Source organism: Alligator sinensis, unplaced genomic scaffold (assembly GCF_000455745.1).
Source record: "Alligator sinensis unplaced genomic scaffold, ASM45574v1 scaffold308_1, whole genome shotgun sequence".
Classification (NCBI taxonomy): Eukaryota; Metazoa; Chordata; order Crocodylia; family Alligatoridae; genus Alligator; species Alligator sinensis.
Genome location: NW_005842041.1, coordinates 2,486,728 through 2,509,120, shown reverse-complemented (window position 1 = coordinate 2,509,120; position 22,393 = coordinate 2,486,728). Strand labels below are relative to the sequence as shown.

At 42.7% G+C, this 22,393-nt stretch overlaps 1 protein-coding gene across 4 annotated transcripts in view; it reads right to left on the bottom strand.

Annotated features, from left to right (window-relative positions):
• MAMDC2 (MAM domain containing 2) overlaps positions 1 to 22,393 on the bottom strand; it is a 99,116-nt gene that overhangs the window by 75,167 nt on the left and 1,556 nt on the right. The gene's annotated exons all lie outside the window — the stretch shown is intronic.

The following is a 22,393-nucleotide window of genomic DNA, read 5'->3' as shown; positions in this document are numbered from 1 at the left end:
GGAAAGAGGGGATTTCCCCACCCATCCAGATCCAATTGTCTGTGACTGAAGCAACAAGTCTGGCTGAGTAGGAAACCCCAATTTCCACACTTATGAAGTCACCTCCAGCAGTGGATTGAGGAGGGGATGCAGTTGCAGAGCTGCACTCCCCTTTCAGATTGGGCTGCACTGCAGGAGCCTCTGGGGACTTTTAAAACATTTCTTTAAAAAACACCTTTCTTCCCCATTGGTGTGCCAAGGGCAATTCAATCAGAAGTAAGGATTCATCCCTTAGAGTCTTTATCTGCTTTGTTTTCACTGTGATAATTGTAGGTCCACATACACTTCTTATGAAAATAGGTCTGTATTTACTTCTTTGTGTCCCATTATTATCTGGATGTCAGTAATATATCAGGCACAGTGTTTATTTAATTCAGCATCACAGACAACAGTTGGAGGATAAGGGCCTAAAAACAAGAAAGACTTTATATACATAAGTCCAGTGCTTATTTAATAAGCAACATATATATTTGCTTATTCCTACATGATGGAGTGCTGGATGAAAACTTTAAATAGAGGTGACACTTGCCCTTGTATGAGGCTGTGATTGAAGGTTCTGAGTGTGTCTATGATAATTTCCATAGAAAATAGCCATTACAGCTACTAGCACAGAGCTCCTTAGACATGCACACACATGCACACACCAGCAAGGTGTGACAGAATTTGACATTGGCTATATTTATAGGTGGCTGTCTTACTAACAAGATATATCTAGTGGAACCTGCATGCCCTGTGATGCGTGTTTTTTGGTATTCAGCTTTTTGTTACTTGGCATTGAGACAGCATATCATATTGGTTGGAGTATGACTAAATCAGGTATCTGTCATTTCTGGATAGGAGAGAATTCCTTCACTGCAGGATTTGAGGCAGAGAGCCACATTACTACTAACTGGTCTTTTGTTATTACAGGCTATGTGGGGATTCATGATGGCCTTCCTTATCATGTACACGCCTATACTAATACTTGATGATACACGTTTCTTCTGTTACACTACCCTTCTGCACAGCACAGCTGATTACATTGGTTGTGATGGGAGAGAGTTACACTGGATCTCCAGGGATCCAACTTCTTTGAATAAAACCTGTTTTAAGTGCTAAGCATTGGAAAGTGGCGGGGGGTGTAGTGTTAGTGCTGGCAGCCCCTCTAAATTGGACCCCAGGACAGGTGCCCCACTCACCCCAACATAATTACACAAAGAAAGAAATTAAGCAACAAAGAAATTAAGGTTGGATATTAGAAAGATCTTTCTTTTTTCAAGGTGGTCAAGCATTGAAACAGGGTAGTCAGAGAGGCTGTGGAATCTCTATCCTTGATAGAGCAATGCTGAGGGTGGGGGAAAGACAGGCTGGGTCCATGGGGCAGGGAGTGGGGTTCAGGGGTCTCCAGGAACAGATGGAGGTGGGACAGTCAGTCTGTGTTGGTGGGGTGGGGGATTCAGTAGGCTTCCTCTCCCCCTCTCCCCCACACTTTAAAGCCAGCACCTGTGGCTGCGGGTAGGGAGGGGGGGTGCCTGCTGATCAATGGGGTGCTGGAGGGTGGCCTTGCCCCCACACCACTCCTCTTCAGGGTTGGAGGAGTAAAAACTGCATATACTTGAGTCTGTAGAGAGGGTGGCAGTGGCACCCTAGGGTTGACAGGCATAATCACCGTGTGCCCCTGGAGGCTGGGGGGGTACAGTGACCACCCGCAGGCAGCAGCAGCAGTGTCAGCAGCGGGGGCATGGCGGTGGCAAGCGGGGAGCTCCCACAGGTGACCACAGCAGTGTTGGCAGTGGAGGGAAAGGGGGTGGTGAGCACCAACCAGCAGTCGGCGGCCACCTGCGGACACCACTGGCAGTGGTGGCCAGCAGTGGTCAGGGACTGCCCGCAGACGCCGCCAGCAGTGTTGGCAGCAAGGGGGGTGGCAAGCAGCAACAGCCCACAGGTACCGCTGGCAGTGCTTTTTGCAAGGGGTGCACCGCCAAGATCAGGGCATGCACATGCACCCGTGTGCACCCCCTATGCATCTGGACAGAGGGAAGGATTTGGTCTATTACTCAGTGGAAGCACTGGAATACAGCCAAGTCATAGAGTGTCTCTCCCTGGTGAGGGGTTTGGGGGAGTAGAGCAATGCCTGCTGGGATGATGGAGGACAGCAGGGGAACATCTAGCAGGGAAACTGTGCAAGCATTTGTTAACCCTGTGTAAACCAAACCGATTTAGATTTTAAACCTTGTTCCACAAGGTTTAACTTTCTACCACACATGCCATTTTTAGACCAGATTAGGCCTTGTGAACTCATGTATATACAGTGTATAATTCCTTGGATTTCACTGATGGATTCTACGATTACAGAGTACCCTTCCAATTATATTAAAACTACCTTGAGATACACCAAATTGTGCGCATTTTGACAGCATCTATTTAAATACTGTATTTTTTTTCCTAAGGAAACCAAACTATTGGAGAATTTCATTATTACTTGAGGTCGAGTTTTTGAAGAATACGTTTATTTCTACAAATGCCCTTTCATAGAGATTTCAACAGAGCTGGAAGCTAGACTACAATGGCTCTCTACCAAGGCTGGATTTTTAATAAAAATTAACTCTGAGGGAGAAGTATTCTTTTTACTCCAGGGTACTTGAAAGCTTTCTTTCTAGTTTGCATATGATCATATTCTGTGTTACTATAAGCCTTGCCAGCCAGTTACAATGACCAGCAGTGGCACCTGGAAACCCAAGCGACAGACCATGCAAACAGACAATAATCTTAATAATGAAGCATGTAAACAAACAAAAAGCAATTTCCACTGCAACCAAATAGCATCTATCATTCCTGTTAGAAGATGCTTCTGAGACAGCTAAGAAAGCAAGCTATGTGCATGTAAGCAGGATGGTGCACCTACTGCTTTACAGGCAAGCTTTGTTGTTAGTTCAGCACATGCTTGCAATATAAGAAGATATAACATTAAGGCTTCCCAACAATCCTCTTGGCCATCATGGCCCAAATCTAGAAAATATTCTTAGGCAGAAAATAATTGTTCCAGAACACAACAAGCCACTATGTCTTTAGAGAAAGAAATGTATCTACGGACACAAATGCAAGTACCATCATGCAGAAAAAGGAAATCAGCCTCAGTAGGAGCAGAGGGCACTGACAGACACTGCTGCAACTCAAGGTGCTTCAAAGGAAGTGCTATGAGTCACAGAGATTCCCCTGACTCAACAGAGGGGATTGCTGTTGGGTCTGAGGGGTTGATTTCCAGTTTGTGACAGCTGCATGTCTCTCTCTCCTAGTCCCCTCACCCCACCCTCTCAGCTCTAATTCTGACTTCAAGATAGGAGGAGGGAGACGGGAGGAGAGGGAGCTTGGGCGGGGGTTTGCCCAGCCTGTGCTGGAGAGTGGGATGGGTGGATTGGGGCAACAGGCAAGCAACAGACCCACCCCACCCTCCAGAGCAGGATGGGCAAACCCCAGACTGAGCACCCTCCCCCCTCATTCTGAAGACAGCAGTGGGGGTGGAGCTTGGCTGCATTAGCCCAGTTCTGCTCCTGGCAGGGACTGACATAAATTAATAAAGGTGCTCTGCTTTGGAGCACCTTCACTTGAATTCTCATGTAATGAGGGTTCAGGTTGTTGTACAATTGGGCACTTTTAAAATGCTCTGCAGCCATGTGCTTCTGTCACAGCATGGCTGTAGAGCGCTTCAGGGGGCCGATTGCACAAGAAAACATCACTTCTGTCAGTGCCCAAAGCTGCCAAAAGTGTAAGTCAGCTGGATCCCAGTATAAAGACTCAAGTCTTTCAAGACTTGAAAGAAAAGCTTCCCAGCAAAAACAAATCAGAGATAGGATCTGTTACTTTGTTGGTCTGAGAAGAAAGTGAGATCTCCTGATAGACTCACAGAAACTTGCTAAAAGAGCTGCAGAAAAGGAGGGATAGGCAAGTGAGTAGTAAAGACTCACACCACATTGAAGAGTTTGTAACCTCTCCTCTGGTGATGGTTGTTAATTGATTTGTGTTAATTGATTTTTTCAGTTGCTGTTGATGAAAAATGTAGTGATAGAAGTTATAACATAAAGAGGCTCCCTAACAGGAGACTGAGGGAATTGGAAATTGGGAGATGTTCCTTTAGCAATAAAGCAGATAGCTAGTCAGTTAATGAGAGACAGACCCAGGGTTAACAGAGGTTGCATACGGCTCCATAATTAAAGTTTGTACTTCTTCTCATTCTTGTGTGCCTGTATTTATTGAACCTTGAACACTACACCTGATTCCAGCTAGTCAGGATTTCATGCAACTAGCAGGGGCATTTAGGCATTGCTCATGCTTAGATACCCACAGTCCCAAGGCAAGCTATTATCTTTTTGTAGTAAACTTAGAATGAGATACTGAAAAAAAAACAGTGCCTTTTTTCTTGGCCTACAGAAGTGCTACCATAAAACAACCTACACAAAAGCTTGGAAAACTCCACCTATGCAGTTCCTGAGTAAACCATAAGTTACAAACAACTAAATTTTGAACTCCTGAATCAGTTCATAACCACAAAGCTACTTTGGATGCATAGCTTAAAACATTACAGTCATGGCTTGCAAAGAGGGTTAGATAATAAAAACAGATAGAGCCAAACCCACATTATAACAGATTTCCCAGGGTCTTTGGAAAATTAGTCCTCTACTAATGCAGGAAAAGAATTATACAGCAGATTTTGGGCTTGTACAGCTCCACAACTGCAAAGCTTATTTCTGGCCTATCAGCACTTTGTTTTTAGTAAGAAAAAACATTGACCCTGGCACTTGACTTCTAGCTGCCCCCTCTCTTATGGAGATGCAAGCTACGCATCCTGCTAACCTCATTGCCATATATGAGAACCTCACAGTGAAAAGTTCCCTCTTCTCTTTCAACAAATTGCTGTTACTGCTGTAGTAACTCTTTAGCTTGACACTTAGTTTAAAATAAGCACCAAAATGGCTATATTTAGAGAACAGTCTGGTATTGATATAAATCCTCTCTGTTTCCACTTCAATGTACTAATGTACTCTTCGCCAGGAAAGAAATCTCTATAAAAGGCTTAGAACTAAAAACATCAGAACAAAGAGTTCAAATAATAGGATCCTAATGTATCCACATAGAAAAGGTAAAAAGTACATGTATTTAAAGTAACCCTGCTCATTCTTAAACTTCAGGTAACCTTAAACAAAACAACTTAAGTTGGCACACATGAATCTGTGGGCTTATACAACAGATGCTCTTACTAGTCATCCTAAATCCAGACACAAACTGCTGATTTTCTTTAAAGAACGATTACTTCATTTTATGAAGCATTCATATGGGGTACAGTTATATGCAAGTTTCCAAGACCACATTTGGATGATCACTTCCAAACTCTTATTAATATTAGTAATAACTGATTGAGCCATGCTAACATTATAATTGTGGATGTATTTCAAGCGTCCATTGGCAGATGCACCCACCCTAATAGCCTACATACACTCAATATGAAAACACAAAACTTCAGTTGTCCCACTCAGGGAAAATACTGCAGACTATCCTTGCATATACTTCTCAGTGAATATATTTGAATCTGGTTGTAAATAAGACTTATAAATAAGCCAACAGTCAGACTGAATTGAAGGCACTCAATCCTGTCTGATCTCAGAAGATAAACAGTCCCAGACCCAGTTAGTACTTGGATGGGAGATTGCCTGGGAATCCTGGGTGCCATAGGCAACCCATGAATTTATGTGCATTTTGATATGCTGGCATATAAATACACCTGCAACATTTGTGTACACAAGTCTTCCTTGTGTGAAGCCTGAATTTCTGTGCATCCATTTTCATTAGTATGTAAGTCCAGCATCACCTTGGAGAATCCAGGACTGTAAAAGAAAATCTCAACTCCCCTTCCCCCAACACTTATTTTTAGACATTTAAGCATCTTGCTTGTAAAAAGATCCTTAAAATATGGTATGTTACCAATATAAATCACTAGGGTAAAAAACAGTTTATTCCTAAAGATCACAGGAGATGACAGTCCCTCATAAACACCCTGAGCTGGCTTCCGGAGGGCAGGAAAACCACAACCATGGATCCATTAATTTTCTGAAACCCACCTGGTTCAGACCGATAGGAGTTGGTGCTGCCCAGACTACTAATGATGAGACTGGAGATGCTGCAAGCTCTTACAAGATCACTGCCTGTAGTGAGCTAGCTCTTGTACTGAATAGACAGCATAATGTCAGGCCACAAGGCTCAATATAATGAGATTTAGTGGTAATCTAATTCATTACAAAAGAGATCTCAGGTCTGATAACTCCCTCTGTAGTTTTGATCAAATGTTTTAGACCAACACTGTCCATTGCCCACAGTTCCCATAAGCAAATTTCACTGGTATCAGGGGTTACAGTACTAGTGTAGTTGTGATGATCCAGAGAATATGTGAGAAGCAAGACTTTTTTTTTTTTTTTTGGTAATATCTTTTTTTGGACCACTTGTACAACCGGGACAGATATTAGACCAGCTTTCAGATACAAAGTACCCTTCCTCATGTCTCTGGGATGAAAGGGCAGTTTTGAATCTACCAGAGAAGGACTTTGTTATTCATGTCTTGCTAAATTAGTAGCTATACAACTTGGTAACTCCCCCTATCACACTGTAGACCGTATGCATTTCAAGACAGAGAATATATCTCTTTATATATTCCATACCACAGCTACCACATAAAGGGTTGCTATGAGTAAACAGCAGTAATAAACAGGAATAATAATTGCTTGTCAGTTTAGGGTTTGATGGCCTTAGTGAATTAAGAACAGATGCATCACAGGCAGCAGCAAGGCTACATCTATTCCATCAATGTGCCTCCGACTTATTTTGAAGAGCTGGGAGGGTAATTCAGAGCCCATACCCATTCATTCTTTAGCCTCCCTGCTGACTCTGCGAAACAAAGATGTTGATTACTGTCAAGTATAATTGTGAATTGTGTCATGTGGCCCAAGATGAACGCATCTCACTATGGCTAAACAGCTCTTAGACAGTGTTCTCGGTCAAAGAGACTAATTTGTGAAATAACTGCCAAGGATGATTAAAAAGAACAGAAATATTTGTAGAAGCTTTCCTATCATAACTATAGTATGTAAAACACCACACACGCACACACACACAATCCTCGAATGGTATAATACTGGAACCTGTGAAGGCTGTAAGTCAGAATCCTTTGTGAAGTCCATCATGAAGAATCACAACACAGACTTACCTATTTACTCTATTCTAAAACAAGGTGTCCCTCCCACTACCATTTAACATGGCCATAACTTAAGCTATAACTAAAGGTGTCTTTACACGTGCTCCCTCAGTCGAGGGAGGGCGCTTTAATTAGAGCTGTTCTCAGGAGACACTCTAATTAAAGCACCTGCAGCATCTCATATATTTAGCGTCTCATGCTTCAAAATGGTGGCGGGGCACTTTAACTAAAGCTCATTAGATGCATTAAATGAGCTTTAGTTAAAGCACCCCTGCCACCATTTTGAAGTGCAGGGCTGCTGAATACAAAAGACACCAAGGCTGCTGGAGTGTGCTAAATAGCACATGGCAGCAGACCTGATTAATCGAATCTGTTCAAATGCACTGTAATTAAAGTGCATTGGAGCAGGCATCCCGCAAGTCTACAGGCACCCTAAAAAGTCTCCACTTTACAGTTCCTCATATTTCAGTCTCCTGGGATGCCTCCAGTATATCAACTCTCCAATTCTCAGAGCCCTTCTACATGTGCAAGTAAAAGCAAGATGGGATCTAATGCTACGCATGCATGGCAGGAGGTGTGATTGTGTGGATCACGCATTAGATCCCACTGGGCCTTATTGCCAGTGCAGAGGAAGCCCAATCCCAGGCTCCCACAAAATGAGCAAGTTCTCACAGCTCGGAGCCCCCTCAGTTGATGAGGCTCCCAGGTACAGGGGCACACCATACACTCCTGTGGCTGAAGTTCCAACAGCTGACATGGGCTCCCAGCCACAGGCTGCCCCAGGGGTCCCTCTGGCAGGGAGACCACAACTAACTCTCCCAGCCACAGGGGCACTTCCTGCAAAGCACCCCTGCAACTTGAAGCCCACATCAGCTGTGGTCTTCCAGCTGTGGGGTAGGGTAGGAGGCCTGTCAGCTGACGGGACTCCCAACTGCACGGGCTGGGAGCCAGCTTCAGCTGGGAGTTCCTAGGCTCAGGGATGCACATGGGCCTCACTAGCTGGGAACTCTGATTTGCTGATAGGGCTTCCAGCCACAGGGGCCCCTGGCCACATGTTCAATTAATGTCATGATAAGAAGCTACAAAATTATTACACATATTTTGCAGAATAACTTGATAGCTTATTCCTCTTTTTATCACACCATTAATTAATCAAATGTGTGGCCAGGTGACCACTTAATGCAAGGGCCAGAAAAATATGGCCCACAGGCTGAATCCGGCACACCAGGACATTTTATCCAGCCTGTGGATGCCCACCAACAAACTGTACTCCACCCAGCCCTTCCACCCATCAGGCTGGGAGCAAGGTGTCCACATATATACCCCTCCACCCCACCCAACAAACCCTATTGCGCTTCGCTCCCACCCTTGTGCACGAAAGGGCCAGCCCAGCCAGCATGCAGCTTCCGAGTGGAGCTGCTGCTGCCGCTGCTGCAGCCGTCAGGGGACCTGCTCAGATTCCCTGGCATCCCACTCACTCCAGGTACCAGGTAGGGAAGTGGCAGGAGTAGGGGGCAGGGTGGAGCTGCAGCTGGGTGGAGCACGGAGCATCAGACTGGGGCTGGAGGCAGCATGTTGGTATATGCCAAGGGGCAGGAGCATGAAGCTCAGGTGGGCAGGGTGTGGGTGTGAGGGAAGGTGAGGGGTGTGGGGAGTCCCCCCCCCCCCCGCCCCCCCACCCTTCATGGCATGTAGCTCCCGTCGGTAGCAGCAGCAGGTAGGGACGCTTGGGGTGCTCGTGCCCAGTGCAGTCACTGTGCCACTGGTGAGCAGCTCCATCCAGTGCTGCACATGAGGTCAAGAAGCGCAGCCCTGCTGGCCCACCTCTACTGCATGGGAATCAGTGTGGTGCACGTGCAGCCTCTGCATTCATGCGGCACTAGGGGAAGCCCTGCACACTGGAGCTGGCTGCCTTCACTGACCCTTTTTGTGCAGGTCCCAGGACTCTACTGATGTGGAGGGAAGCCCCGGCCCTTGCTTCAAGATAATATTTTTCTTTCACATTTTGTTAGTAATAAATGCAGCAGTGAAAAAAATTAATAATGTCTATTAAGTGAGAATGTTAATTCTAACAATGTTTAGCTAAGTTTCTCTAATTCTCTCTAGAATTGTTATCACAATGAAAATAAACTGAAAAAAAGCAAAGTAGATCACTTTTTTCATTTTCCTTTTGTCCATTCAGATTTGACACACAGAGCCCAAAATAGTTAATACTGTGCTTAAAAATACATAAATATTCCCAATGTTTTTTTATAATTCTCCCACTGTTGTCTTATGTGACCTTGAGGAAACTAAGAGATCCTAATTTCCTGGAACCTGTGAGACAGTGGGAACATCATAACCTGACAAGAAAACCCCAAGTGTGGCCAAAACCTAGTTGAGATGGTGCCTTATAAAATAACTGAAATAAACTGGTGCCACACACAATATCTACAAACACCCAAATAAGAAGTGTGATCCAGTGGAATGCAGTAGGAGTCAGCAAAAAGCTAACCTAGTATTTACATACCTAGGAAAGTCAATGTTACTCAGTGCCAAAAAGTACCCCACATACTGAATCATCCCTTTCTGTGCAAAAACACATGGAAGGAGAAAACAGGCTAAACTCCAAAAGTTGTAGCTCTCAGAGGCTCAAACATTCTCTGCTCTGAAGTCAGTATTATTGTGGCCTCTTATCCAAATGTATCCATCAGATTTGCCAGGTCCATTTCCTTGAATCCTGAGCTATCTCTGTTGAATCCCTGCCTTTCCTTACCCTAGACATAACTCTCTTTCCACTTAGTGAAACACAGAAGCAGTGTCCCCTGATTCCATTGATTCTTTGGCACGCTACTCCACTGTGAAGGATGCAGCTACAGACTGTAAGTTAAAGCTAAAAGCACAATTAATTTCCATGGAAAAATCCACAGGTGCAAGAGAGGAAAATATACTATAAACAGTTTTTCTCCAGCTCATACCCTCCAACAAACAGCCGCTAAATTCTATGGAGTCCTAATTATTCAAGTTTTTTTGCAGGAAGGACATCAGTGGCTTTATAGAACATGAGCAAATTCCAGAGGCCTAATCCACTGTTTAATTATTTGTATAACATTGGAGTCTAAAAACCTTTCTGAAAGAATCACAGCTCTTCAATATGCTGGACACTTGCAGATAAATAGATGGGAAGACAAACCCTGCCCCAAGATGACCTTAAGGCAAGGGGTTAGATAGGATGCATTAGGGAGACAATCCAAATTCAGCACAGTTTAATTTCAACATGGCTACATGCCCACACTTTTCCTGCCCTCTGCACCAGGCAGGAGAGAGGAACACTAGACACACGTGCGCTATTTAGATGCCCAAAAGAACGTATTTTTTTTGTGACATAATTGGTTTAGAGTTGGCAAGCCAACCTATTGACTGGTCAAATATTGTCAATTGAACAGTCAATTGACTGCATATTTTTGACTGGTCAAAGATTATAACAATTTTAGAAAACAACTACATTCTTTTGTCGTTTTCTTGACAGAAATATGATTTTTTAAATTTGTTTTTGATGCATTTTTTAATGGAAATGTGTGCCTTTTCTCTGTATTATTTGGACCTATTGCCAATTTTTTTACAATTTCTGACTGATATTTAAGCAGTCCAAACTTTATCTGACCAGTCAAATACCCAACCCTGAATTGGTACAGAGGACCCCTTTATTCTTAGAGGGATCTAGTGATTCTTCTTCCTGCTCAAATTAGCTGGTACAACTGGGGATGTAAGTCAGAATTTAGATCCTACTTTCATTTGACCTGGTAACCTAGCCACATCACAATGAGGATGCAGACTGAAACATCCAAATGCTGCAAGTCTTCCAATATCTTTTCACATTTCCCATTGGGTGCCCAGAAGGACATAAAAGTTTACCTACAATTCACCATAAAGTATATCCACAGAAGTTCCATCAAAACTCATAGATTAACACAGCACCACTAATGACATGACTATATAGCCTCTGTCCCAACCTCAGGACTGCTTGAGAAAATAAGCCTCAGCTACTCACTTCTTTCAGGTATACCAGAGACCAGCAGTTAAGTAGAGTAGATGACTCAGGAGCAGCACCAAGCATCCCTGAATATATGATCCCCTAAGAGTCATGAGGGTGGCTATATAAACACCTCACTCAAGCAGAGCGTTTCAATGAGGCTGTTCAGCCAAGCAAAGCTAACCTGGGTTCTCAGACCCAAGTTCCCATCTTCTGGACTCACTCTGCAATGAAGACATACTCACAGACTGTGAGTAATTGAATAGATGTTTGCCGTCGACCAGTGGCCCCCTAAAAAGATTTTTCTAGGTATGCTCATCACTGGTGTTTAATTCTTAGATGGCATGCTCCATGCTAGAAGACTGTGTGGTTCAGTGAATGGAAACAAGACTGCATTAGAACTGGCTGTACTCCAAGTTTTACCACTGACTCACTTTCGACACTGGGCAAATTGCTGAAACTGTCTGCATCTCAGCAATTCATTTGTGAAATGGAGATTAATAGCAATTATAAAGCTTTGTAAAGCACTTTGAGATCAATGGACAAAGAGTGTTTAGATGGTTATGGCCGACTTTGCTCCTTGTGCAAATTTATTATAATTCAGTCTTTAAACTTGTTTATCACAAATGATTTATTTACGCAGTATTCCTGACTCATTCAGTGACCAGGTTAAGGCAGCTATGTGAAAGAGGCAACTAGGTAATAAATTCTACCTATTTACTCTCTCTCAACCTTAACTATTTTAATACTGGCAGTCCAGCTTCAAAAAGAAACAAGATAGTTGTCTGCTAAAAACCACCTTGTATCCATCCTGTGGTCAAAATGTATACTAAATGAAGCAGGTGCTCCACGCACAAAGTTCTATGTAATAATGTAATTGCAATGCCAAAAAAATGAAAGTTCAAGAAAATTGTTACAAAACAGTAAAAAGTTACTGAGAATGAAAAGACTTAAGTAACCGGAATAAAGCATTGGCCTAGTTACAATGTTGCAATCTGTACAACCCATTTTTTGTAAATTTGCACTCTTCAAACATACAACATGTAGTCGCTGGCTCAGCAGCTCTAAAGGAACTCAAAAAGGCATGATATAGTCCATCAAAAATGTTAATGGTTCAGTAATTGAAAACTGTAAAGTCCATGTTCTCTTAAAGACTTTTGATTCCCATCTGGAACATCAGGTCATCCCCATGATTCATAAGTACTTTGACAGTATAACTTGAAAGGCTTCCAATTCTTGATAAAGTGTTAGTAAAATGTTATTTACACTTTATCCAAAAAGACATCTATTTAAAACAGTGTTCAAAGTGGACCAAAACAATTCCATTGTCTACTAAAGTAATCCATCTCTTTAGTCTCGAGCTAGGTTCACCAAAAGAAACAAGCTGAGAACATGTCTACACTGGAAGAACTATGGTCAAAAAACAGTACTCATTGTTTTAGGATAGGTTTATACTACAGTCACTGCAGTTCCTGTAGACAGCTAGCTTTAAAATGGCTAGCTCTAGTTCAGCTAGCCCTGTCACCACAGTAGTGAGGTCTACCACTCAACTTATTGCCAAGTATTCACTCTGTTTCTTGGGTGGGCTTTGCTGAACTCCGTGCTGACATTGCTTTATTGCAGGCAGTACCACTGTTAGCCAATTTGGGTATGTCTACACAAGCTGCAGTCAACCAAAACCTCTGGCTTGTCCTGTTTAGAAATTACTCTATAGTGCTGTGGCATTTTGCCTGTGAGTTTATTATACAATTTCTAATGAACACATTTTGCTGTCATATGACAATGACAAAAGTGCAGATAAGAAGTTGCCTTGCTCTAATATTGAACAAGACATTTTACCAGCATAAGAAAAACAGATTTATCATGAGCTACTCGCTCTCCTTCTTTGTTTTACTGTAACACTTTGGCTTCTGGTAATTTTCTCTAACACCTTCCTGTCTCATTTCCTCATAAAGATTTAAAGAAGATTTCCAATATCTTGACATTGCAGTATTAATTACACTATAATTGTTCCAGTCAATTGAGTACACCAAATCAATTTATAGAAACAAATTAACCCATTTTAGTTGCTTTCTGATTAAATAAAGTCAAGCATTTTGGCATATATTGTTCCTCTAGATTTATTAACCAAGAACTTTAATGCAGCTTTCACTCTTATCTTGTTGATTCCCTAGGTACTGAGTTGGTGACAGCTGTAAATGAAAACATGATCCTACAAACTTTATTATGTTGTGGAGAAAGAAAGCTTTGAAACTTGTCTGAGATATAGTGATGCACTGCTAGCAAATTGGGATTTGTTTGTACTTCCAGAACAGATGGAAAACTAACTATATCGGAGGTGTCACGCACTGACAGATGTTGATGCAGAGAGCCTCTTGTGAAGGCTAGCTGTACTTAGCTTTATTTCTGGGAACTGTACCTGAAGCTGAGCTAAGAGTAAGTTTAATAATTGTATTTTATTATCCAACTGAGAAAAGTCATATTGCATAGATGCATAGAACAAGAAGAAATAGCTAAGCAAGCACTGCATTTTCTGCTTTCAAGGCCAGGTCAAAGGGAGAGGCTGGACACATTCTGAGCAACATCAAACTGCTTTTCTGAGGGGAGCATGCTTTCAGAGACTAAATGAGAGAATAACTAGAAAAATGAGATGCATTGTTACCAGCAGAAAAAGCTAGACCTGAGCTGAGCAAACAGCTGAGGTGTTAAAGCAAAGTGAGAAGGAAAGGAACAGCAGAGCAACTTTGCCCAGGTTGCCACTCAAAGGATAAAATGATGAATATGGGCCCAGCTGCTATCACCCCACAAATAATGCCTACCTTAGGAGAAGGGGTGGAATAAGGAAGGTATTGTTACAAGTTACAAGTTATGAGCTACACAACTCATCTAAGGACAAACCTCAATTTGAATGTGTTTTCTGATAGTGCTTGGTGATCTGCGGTGCCCAGGGAAGCCTCGCATCATTTCTGGGCTTTCCAGATATAGTACGGAAATCCAAAGGCAGTTTTTTCAATGAGAAGCAAACAAGTTTTTTTCCAGCCAAAATGGGATATGCTATGTAGCAACTTAACTTGCAGCTAGCTTACAAGTCCTACAAACTTAGTGGTTTTCCTCTTGAATCAAACTTACAACTTCTGAGTTGCAGGGCGGGGGGGCGGGGGTGGGTTGTTGTTTGTTTTTTTTTACAGAGACAGTTGAAAAGTATAGGAAAGTATCCCAGAAATGTACACAGAAAACTAAGATTAGTACTATGTCAATGTATCTTCTGTCAGGTCTGTAACCAACCATGAGGCAGCTCATATCTGACCTAAACAATCTTTGTTAATGGTAGAATCAGTGTCTGGGACACCTACTGGTGACACACAAGGCAAATAAAAATATTGTGGGGACCAGGGCAGGAGGTCCCAAATCAAGCAGGTTAGCTTAACTTACAGTGCAGCTGTGACTATGGGTTACCAGATGATATACAGGTCATGTGTAGATAAAAGATATTCCTCATCCAGTAGTTGTTATGCTCTACCTCATCTGCAGCTTTGTGCTTGTTCTTTTAGTTCTCAAAATTATTATTCTTATCTCAATAAGATTATTTTGAAAAACCTTTTCAATATTTTACTTTTTATATGCCAAATAACAAACATCATTTCTCCTGATCTTTGAAACTGAACTTCAATCCATTTTGGAGAGACCTGCCATATATGTGGATTTGTGAATCATTTGATTTTAAAAACTATCATCTGATTTTCAGGCATTTGGAGCTTATATTGGAAATTAAGTCTTGGACTGAGTTACCTCAAGTTTGAGGTAAACTTGAGGAGATTAAATGCAGGAAAAATTGAGATTTCTTAATTCATATTGTACTTAATCACCATTCTAGCTGATGTCTCTTACTTTTCAAAGTGACTTTTTGCAAAACCTCAAAAAAAACCCCATACAAAGTACTATTCTAAAATTCACAGAAAAAGAACAAAAAAGACCCTGGCCTTAATATCCACAAATTTTTCCTTGGGGGTGAAAAATGCAAAGATGTAAACTCTATATGTCTATAAGGGTAAACATCTTCACAATAAAAGTTATACACTAAAAGCTGACATTGCAAGTGCCATATGCTCCTGGCTGAAGCCATCACTAGTCCCATGGTTCCTGTGGTTCTACTCCACTCATTTAATTATGGAAAGGCAGAGACTTAAAGTCCATTCCAGGATGTTATACAATGGGTAAAGAAGACAAAGAAAAGAGCTTACATCAGTTGTTAAAATTGCTGCCAAATACCAACAAGTCCACAACATGGACATTTAAACCACCAACCACATGCCTTTCAGAATACACTGCTGCTAGTAGAAACAATCAGTAGTGTCACTAGGGCTACGTACAGGTAGTCAGAAAGCCTGAGGCTTAATCAATTCAGTCTTCACAGGTTAGTCTAAACTGAGTAGATTGAACCAATAAGCAAGTGAACAGACATTCACTTTTGATTCCAGAAATGTAGCTGCATACCTGTAGTGAGAAGCCAAGGGGTGTCAGCTGGAACAGATACCTTGGGCCAAGGCTAGCCTGCCCACTCTGCAAGGGGGGTTAGGGGCATTTGCAGGGGAGATGCAAAGCATCCTGGGGTGCTGAGGGTGAGTTAACTTGAATCTGGAGGGGAACCGGGACAGAAGTTCAATAAACCAATTTAACCTAAATCAGTTAACTCTGATGCTGCATCCATCCATATTTATCTTAAACTGTTTTCAGCCATTTTGAAAGCAGCTTATGTACACTGAACTTCTGTTATATTACAGATTTGAACCATTTTCTGATCATTTATACCTATTTGCCTAGGGACAGACATTCAAAAAGCCTGAGCCTGAATTAATTCAATTTTTGCAGGTTAGTCTAACCTGGCTAGGCTAAATTGGTTTGTAACCATACAGACATCCCCTCTGGACTGAAGAAATGCAGGCACATGCCTGCAGTGGCTCAGGCTAGAAACTGGGGGGCATTAGAGCAGCCCTCTCTTCCCTTCTTCAGTGCTGAGCTAAGAGGTGTGTGGCCAGGCCCTGGCAGGACACTCTGATTAGGGAGAGGTTCCCCGCCCCCCACCAGGAGGAAACTAGCATGGAGTTGATAACACAGAACATTGAGTTACACAGCAGGGAGTAGCACAGGGAGTTGTTAGCATTTATTAGCCCATCAAACAAAACAAAGCCTCTCTCATTAGTTCAAGCTCTTCTTAGACAACTTTTTCCACAAAAGGAATGGAGGGACATTACCAGCTACCTGTTGATTAGCTCCAAAAAGACCTAAGCCGACACTGTCCTGTCTGCCTTTGGCCTGTCTCCCACAGCACGAACCGTATCCAGCATGTGTTATGCTAGTTAATGCTGAGAGGTGTCTGCATAAGGCAGAGGGGAGGGGGAATCCCTGCTTGAGCAGGGAGCAGGAGGGGAGCAGGAGGAAGCCAGGCAGATGCTGCTGTACCTGCAGCCTCTGCCAGAGCTGCAGCCAGGGAGCAGAGGGGCGGGGCCAGCCCTGCTGGGCTGGAGCAGACAGCAAAGCCCCACCCAGGGTTGCAAAGCATCTGGGATGCTGGGAGACTCTGGTTTAAGTTAAACCAGGAAGGGGTCTGGGACAGACATTGCATAAACCGGTTTGACTGAAATCAGTTATGCCTGATACTACATTCAACCAGGTTTATCTCAAACTGGTTTCAGCCACTTTCAAACTTGTTTATGTGCACTGAACGTCTGTTCTATTACAGGTTTAAACCAGTTTCTGATCACTTAAACTGGTTTATGCAATGTCTGTCCCTAGCTCTGATGTGTAATTTCTGCCCCTAGCCCAGGGGTGAATGCAAGAACAGCAACTGTGCCCCTGCCAGCCAGGCCACTGCTGCTGCCCACACCACCCTTTTGGTCAGTTGAGAACAGCTTACTGGAGCTGAAAGGAATTTGCTGCATTTGGGCCACTGGCTCATATTTAGGTTAAATCTAAGAATGTGTTTGGCTACACAAATTGATGACTTTTTGTTTTTTGATCAGGATCCTTGGTGGGGAAAAAAACGCCATTTTTAAAAGCCACATTATGGCTGGCCATTGTGCAGGATGGAATGGCAAGGAAGGGAAAAGAGGTCAGAAATATTCCCACACTGCAGCACTTGTGCAGTGCAGTTACCACTTCATCTACAATTGCAGCTCTCATATGCTCCTGACTGCAGAGGATGTTTCCTATGTGTATCCTAGGTGGATACATGGCCCTGTCCCTGCCACTGTAGCCAAAATTGTTGCCTGGTAATGGACAGGAGCATAAACAGCATATTCTTATGGTTTAGAGCAATTCTGTACCAAACCTATTCAGGACCATTCAAGCTTGGCCAAAGTGGGATGTATGAATGACCGAGTGGACTAAGAAGACAGCTTTATCACAAAAACCATTACATTTCTGAAACATAGGTGTTTTCTTAAAGAAGTGTCTTTTCCTGCAAAAATGCTGAAGTTATTTGTAAAACCCTAGTACATTAATTCTAAAATTTAAATATAGCTAGCTAAGACCCTCACTTTTTATACAAGATATATAATTTAATTAGGAGGTTATGAATCTAAAAAGTAATGTTACAAAAGCTCCATCATATTAACAGAACCTTGACATGGAATTACAGCCTTGAATAAACCCAACCTTTAGGGGTCTCTAAAGTCCATATCCACAAGGTAGCTAGACATAAATTTAGACTTGAACTTGACAAAAGATGCTGGTAATGGCAGATATTATTACAATAATGAATTCTGACTACTTGACTGAATTTAAGAATCACTTATGATGATACATTCAGGCTTGCCTTTTGGTTTTTTCATGAAGAAAGAAGTTACTACCAGGGAGATTGCTCTCTCTCGCAAAATCCTGAAACAGAGTTTATATATAAATTCCTTGTTCAGAGGCCACAGTCCATGCATGGATATTTTATTAGCATGATAGTTAGTATATCCTTTTTAACTAAGTAAATTTCTAAAGTTATAGAAGGTCACCAGTATATAACAGAATCATCATATTTAATGTTTACATAGCTCTTTATATCTTCAAAACACTGTACAGACATTAACTCATCCGTTGCTCATCAGATTTCAAATTAATGATTACATAACACAACCTCTTTCCTGTGCCACAAATTCATAATGTTTTATAGTGTACCTAGTAATGTGCAAATCCTTTTTATACAATACCTCGAGCACAAACTGGATTTCCTCATTAGTTATATAACTTTGTATTGAAAACTGAACTGGAACACCAGGAAACCTTCTGCTGGCAGTATGTCACTTTTATCCAGCTTAGACTCAATCTGACAGGGGCCAACACATTACCAGGCCTTGCGTCTATCTCTCTTAGCACCAGGCGGGCACGTTTTGAAGGAGATTTGTAACATTCTAAGTCCATCTTAATTCTTATGTTATTTTCTATGCAGCAGTTTTTAGCAGAAAGCACCAGTAGCAGTCATATTTTGGAATGTAAACATTTAGTACAGTAGTAAATGAATGGTCCAGAACTGCTGTCAGACAGAATCTTACTATTTGCAATTTCAGGACCCAGTCCTGTATTCTGATCCATGCAAACAGAACATTAGGTTCACAGGGCCACCGGTAATTAAAGACACAATGGGATCTAATCCACGATCCCAACAATTGTGTCTCTGACCTGCCATGCTTAACATACAGGGCAGATGGAATGATTGTGGGACTGGGGCCCAGATCCCAATTGCACCCTATTGCTGTTGCAGGGGGATCCCATACCAGCAAGTAGCAAGCGAGTGCCTGATGTGCCCAGCTCAGAGTGCCAGTCCATTACTTGTTAAGTGCTCCCAGCCTTGGGGGTGCACTAAGGCTGGGAGCACTGGTCAGCCTGGCCACGCATTCAATTTACATGTGGCCAGGCCAGGCTGCACCATGTGAACCAGTCACAAAGTTATTACACAAAATGTGTGCAACAGCTGTGGATTATTCTCTGTATATTGTGTCATCAATTGCATGAATATGTGGCCAGGTTACTACTTAAGTAGTAAGACATAACTAAGTGTAATGTCTGCCAAGGACCCAGGGAGCCCCACTCAAGTCAAAGAGTATTCATAAGACACAATATGACCTCCAGCAGATCCAATCCCAAGATGGGGGAACCCAGTCTTGCATTTTTCTTTCAAACATAACACGTTGGTTTTAACACTGAGTATTTCAGTTATTTGATTTGTCCAGTAAGACTTTTGTTAAAATGAGGACTGCAATAGCAGTCAAGCAAACATGTCAAAAGATCAGATCATTCTTTTAAAAATGTATTTAAAGGATAAAAATGCATGGTACTCATACTCAATACTAGTTCCAACTTATGGGTCTCATCTATCTGAACAAAATTTCCCCATCTATTGAATCTATATAAAACCACTGTTTTAACTGGTAATGCACAGGTATAAAAAAAAGAAAGTAAAATTTAGCTTGTTTCCAATCTGTGCATGGCTATCAAGTAGGTATTGGCTTCCTTGGCAATTAGGCAAAAAACTTTCAAGTATGGAGTTGAAATTTCTCATCAGGGTTTAACTACATATATCTCAACAGTTAAACATGGTGCCACATTATTGAGCGTTTTATAGGGTGAAAGTTATGAACGATTTTAAACTACAAGTCAAATAGTCCCTAGAAGAGATTTTACTATTCGTATTCAAAATAGAAAATCCTACTTTGAAAAAATAAAAGATTCTAAAGCAACCTGAACTGGAACAAATCAATATTGAACTTCCACCCCCATCCTTAGCTTCCTCTGTTGTGCCAATAAATTACAACATACGAACACGCTGATCAGAGACACCTATATGGGCCTCCAAGTATCAGTTAGCAATAAAATTATTTTTCTCTATTTCTGAGTAAAACAGTAATCTAAGGCAAACTGGGTTTGCACACCTGAAATCTAACGTTGACTAAATCATTTTGAACTATCTTCTTTCTGTTCCATGCTAAACACATTTTCTAAGAAACTAATACCTTGTATGCCAAATGTCAGCCTAAACTGATGCGATTTAGTTATAAAATGCAGGGGGAAAAGGTTTACAATGGAAATACTGACAGAACCATACCTATTAAAAGTTCTAGTGTCCCAACCATGCTTCCAGAGTGAACTTTGCAAGTTATTCATCCTTAAAAACATGATTTATAATGACAAAAGCTTAGTTATAGCTTGGCTAGCAATGCTACTGTGTTCATTCAGATAGAGGAAAGAGCCAGAAAATTGTGTTTTTTGGCATTCTAAGTTGGATTCTATTTTTTTAATCTCCATAACATGGAATTACTGTACATCCCTTACTGTTGTCTCTGTAGAGTGCTGCTCTCAAGTTGTCACTGCCACTCTCAGCTGAAGCAGCACCACTTGGTTGGTTTCTTGTCCATCAGGAGGAGGAAGTGCCACTTTCAAAAGAGCCAGCATGATGAGGTATGATGTTAACAGACAAAGTAGGGAAAACAGAGGCAGAGCCTCTTACTAAGTTGCCATGGTGTTTCCACAAACAAATTAAATCCACTTAGCTGCATCACTTTTAAATATTTAGGCAGAGACAGGGAATAGAAAAATCTTCTGGCAGTGAGAATACTGCAACAGCCAGACAAGGGGAGGGATTTATCTACATCCATTTTTACTCACCATCTCGTCATTATTCTTGAACCTCATTTTGAAGTTTAAATACTTCCCAAATACATAGCATAAGTCTCCCTCTTATTACGTGAATCTATATTTTATGCATATGGTATTGTACCTAGTGAAACAGCTCAATACGCAGATTTTTAATGCTCAGTGGGCATCTCTACACAAGACCCTTAATTTTGCATAATTTACTGCAAAGTAAGCATATGCACCTTCACATGCACATGCTTACTTCCCAGTAAACCTCCCTAATCACAAGTAAATTTGGTACCTGCAAATGCAACTAGCAAATTTACTTGGGATAAGTAACGGTGCCATAGCGCTTGTGTAGGCGCCTGACCAGAAGCAAAATCTGCTCCCTGCCCCATGACGAAGCTCAGGCTGGGATATAAGGATCTCCCAGCCCGAACTTTGTGACCACAGAGCTCAGGCTGAGAGATAATGGTCTCCCAGAAGCGGCCCTGCAGTTGCGGAGCTAGCACTGGGAGCTCCCTGCTGGTAAGAGCTGGGAAGCTTGATCCCCAGCCCCGACCTGGTGTGCCCAGGTGGGGACAATGTCCTCCTGCCCCAGAAGCAGGGAGCTTCCAAACCCTGCTCCCTGACTGCAGAGTGGGGGCTTGGAGTGGGGGTTGGGATCAAGCTACCCAGCCCCTACTCCGTGATCAAAATTGCAATCACAGAGCAGGGGCGGGAGCTCCCTGCATGGGAACAGTTACCTGACCAGACTGGAGCTGGCTGGGACCTGCCCCTGACCGGGACAGATCCCAGCCAGTCCCAGGCTATGTGGGGAAGCACATGCAGCCTGGAGGTGGCTGGGGACTGTCCTGTTTCAGGCAGTCCCCAGCCAGCTCTGGGTTGCAGATGACTTCCCCACACAGCCTGTGGCTGGCTGGAAACTATCCCAGTCAGGGGCAGGTCCCAGCCCCATGTCGCAATGGGGTGATAGAGACATTGGGCTTGGAAAGAGCTGCTGGGGTGGGGTAGGTCCCAGCCCCCTGCTGCAATCTGCCAGTGGGGCAGCTAGCCATGAGCTAGCTGCTAGCTGCCCCACCAGCATATTGTGACAGGGGGCTGGGACCTGCCCTTCCCTTCCTCTGCAGCTCTTTCCAAGCCCCATGCCCCTGATCACAGAGCCAGGGCCAGGAGCTCCCTGCTGCCAGGGCATGGGGGCATTGTCCCCACCCCAGCAGAAGGCAGCCCCCTGGGGCCAAGAGACAGCTGTCTCCTGGCCCGCCTGGAGCAGCAGGGACCCACTGCAGGGCTGCAGAAAACTGGGTGCAAATCTGCTCCCTAATCTCTGCATGTGTCGATGCCTGCCCAAAAGGATTTACACCAGATTAGTTTACACCAGTGTAAACTTAGTCTGGAGTAAATGCATATGTAGACACGCCCAGTTTTACTCACTTTGTATGTATTCTATAAAGGGTATCAAATTGTACAGTCTGTACTCTGGTAACACTGCCTGTATAATCAGC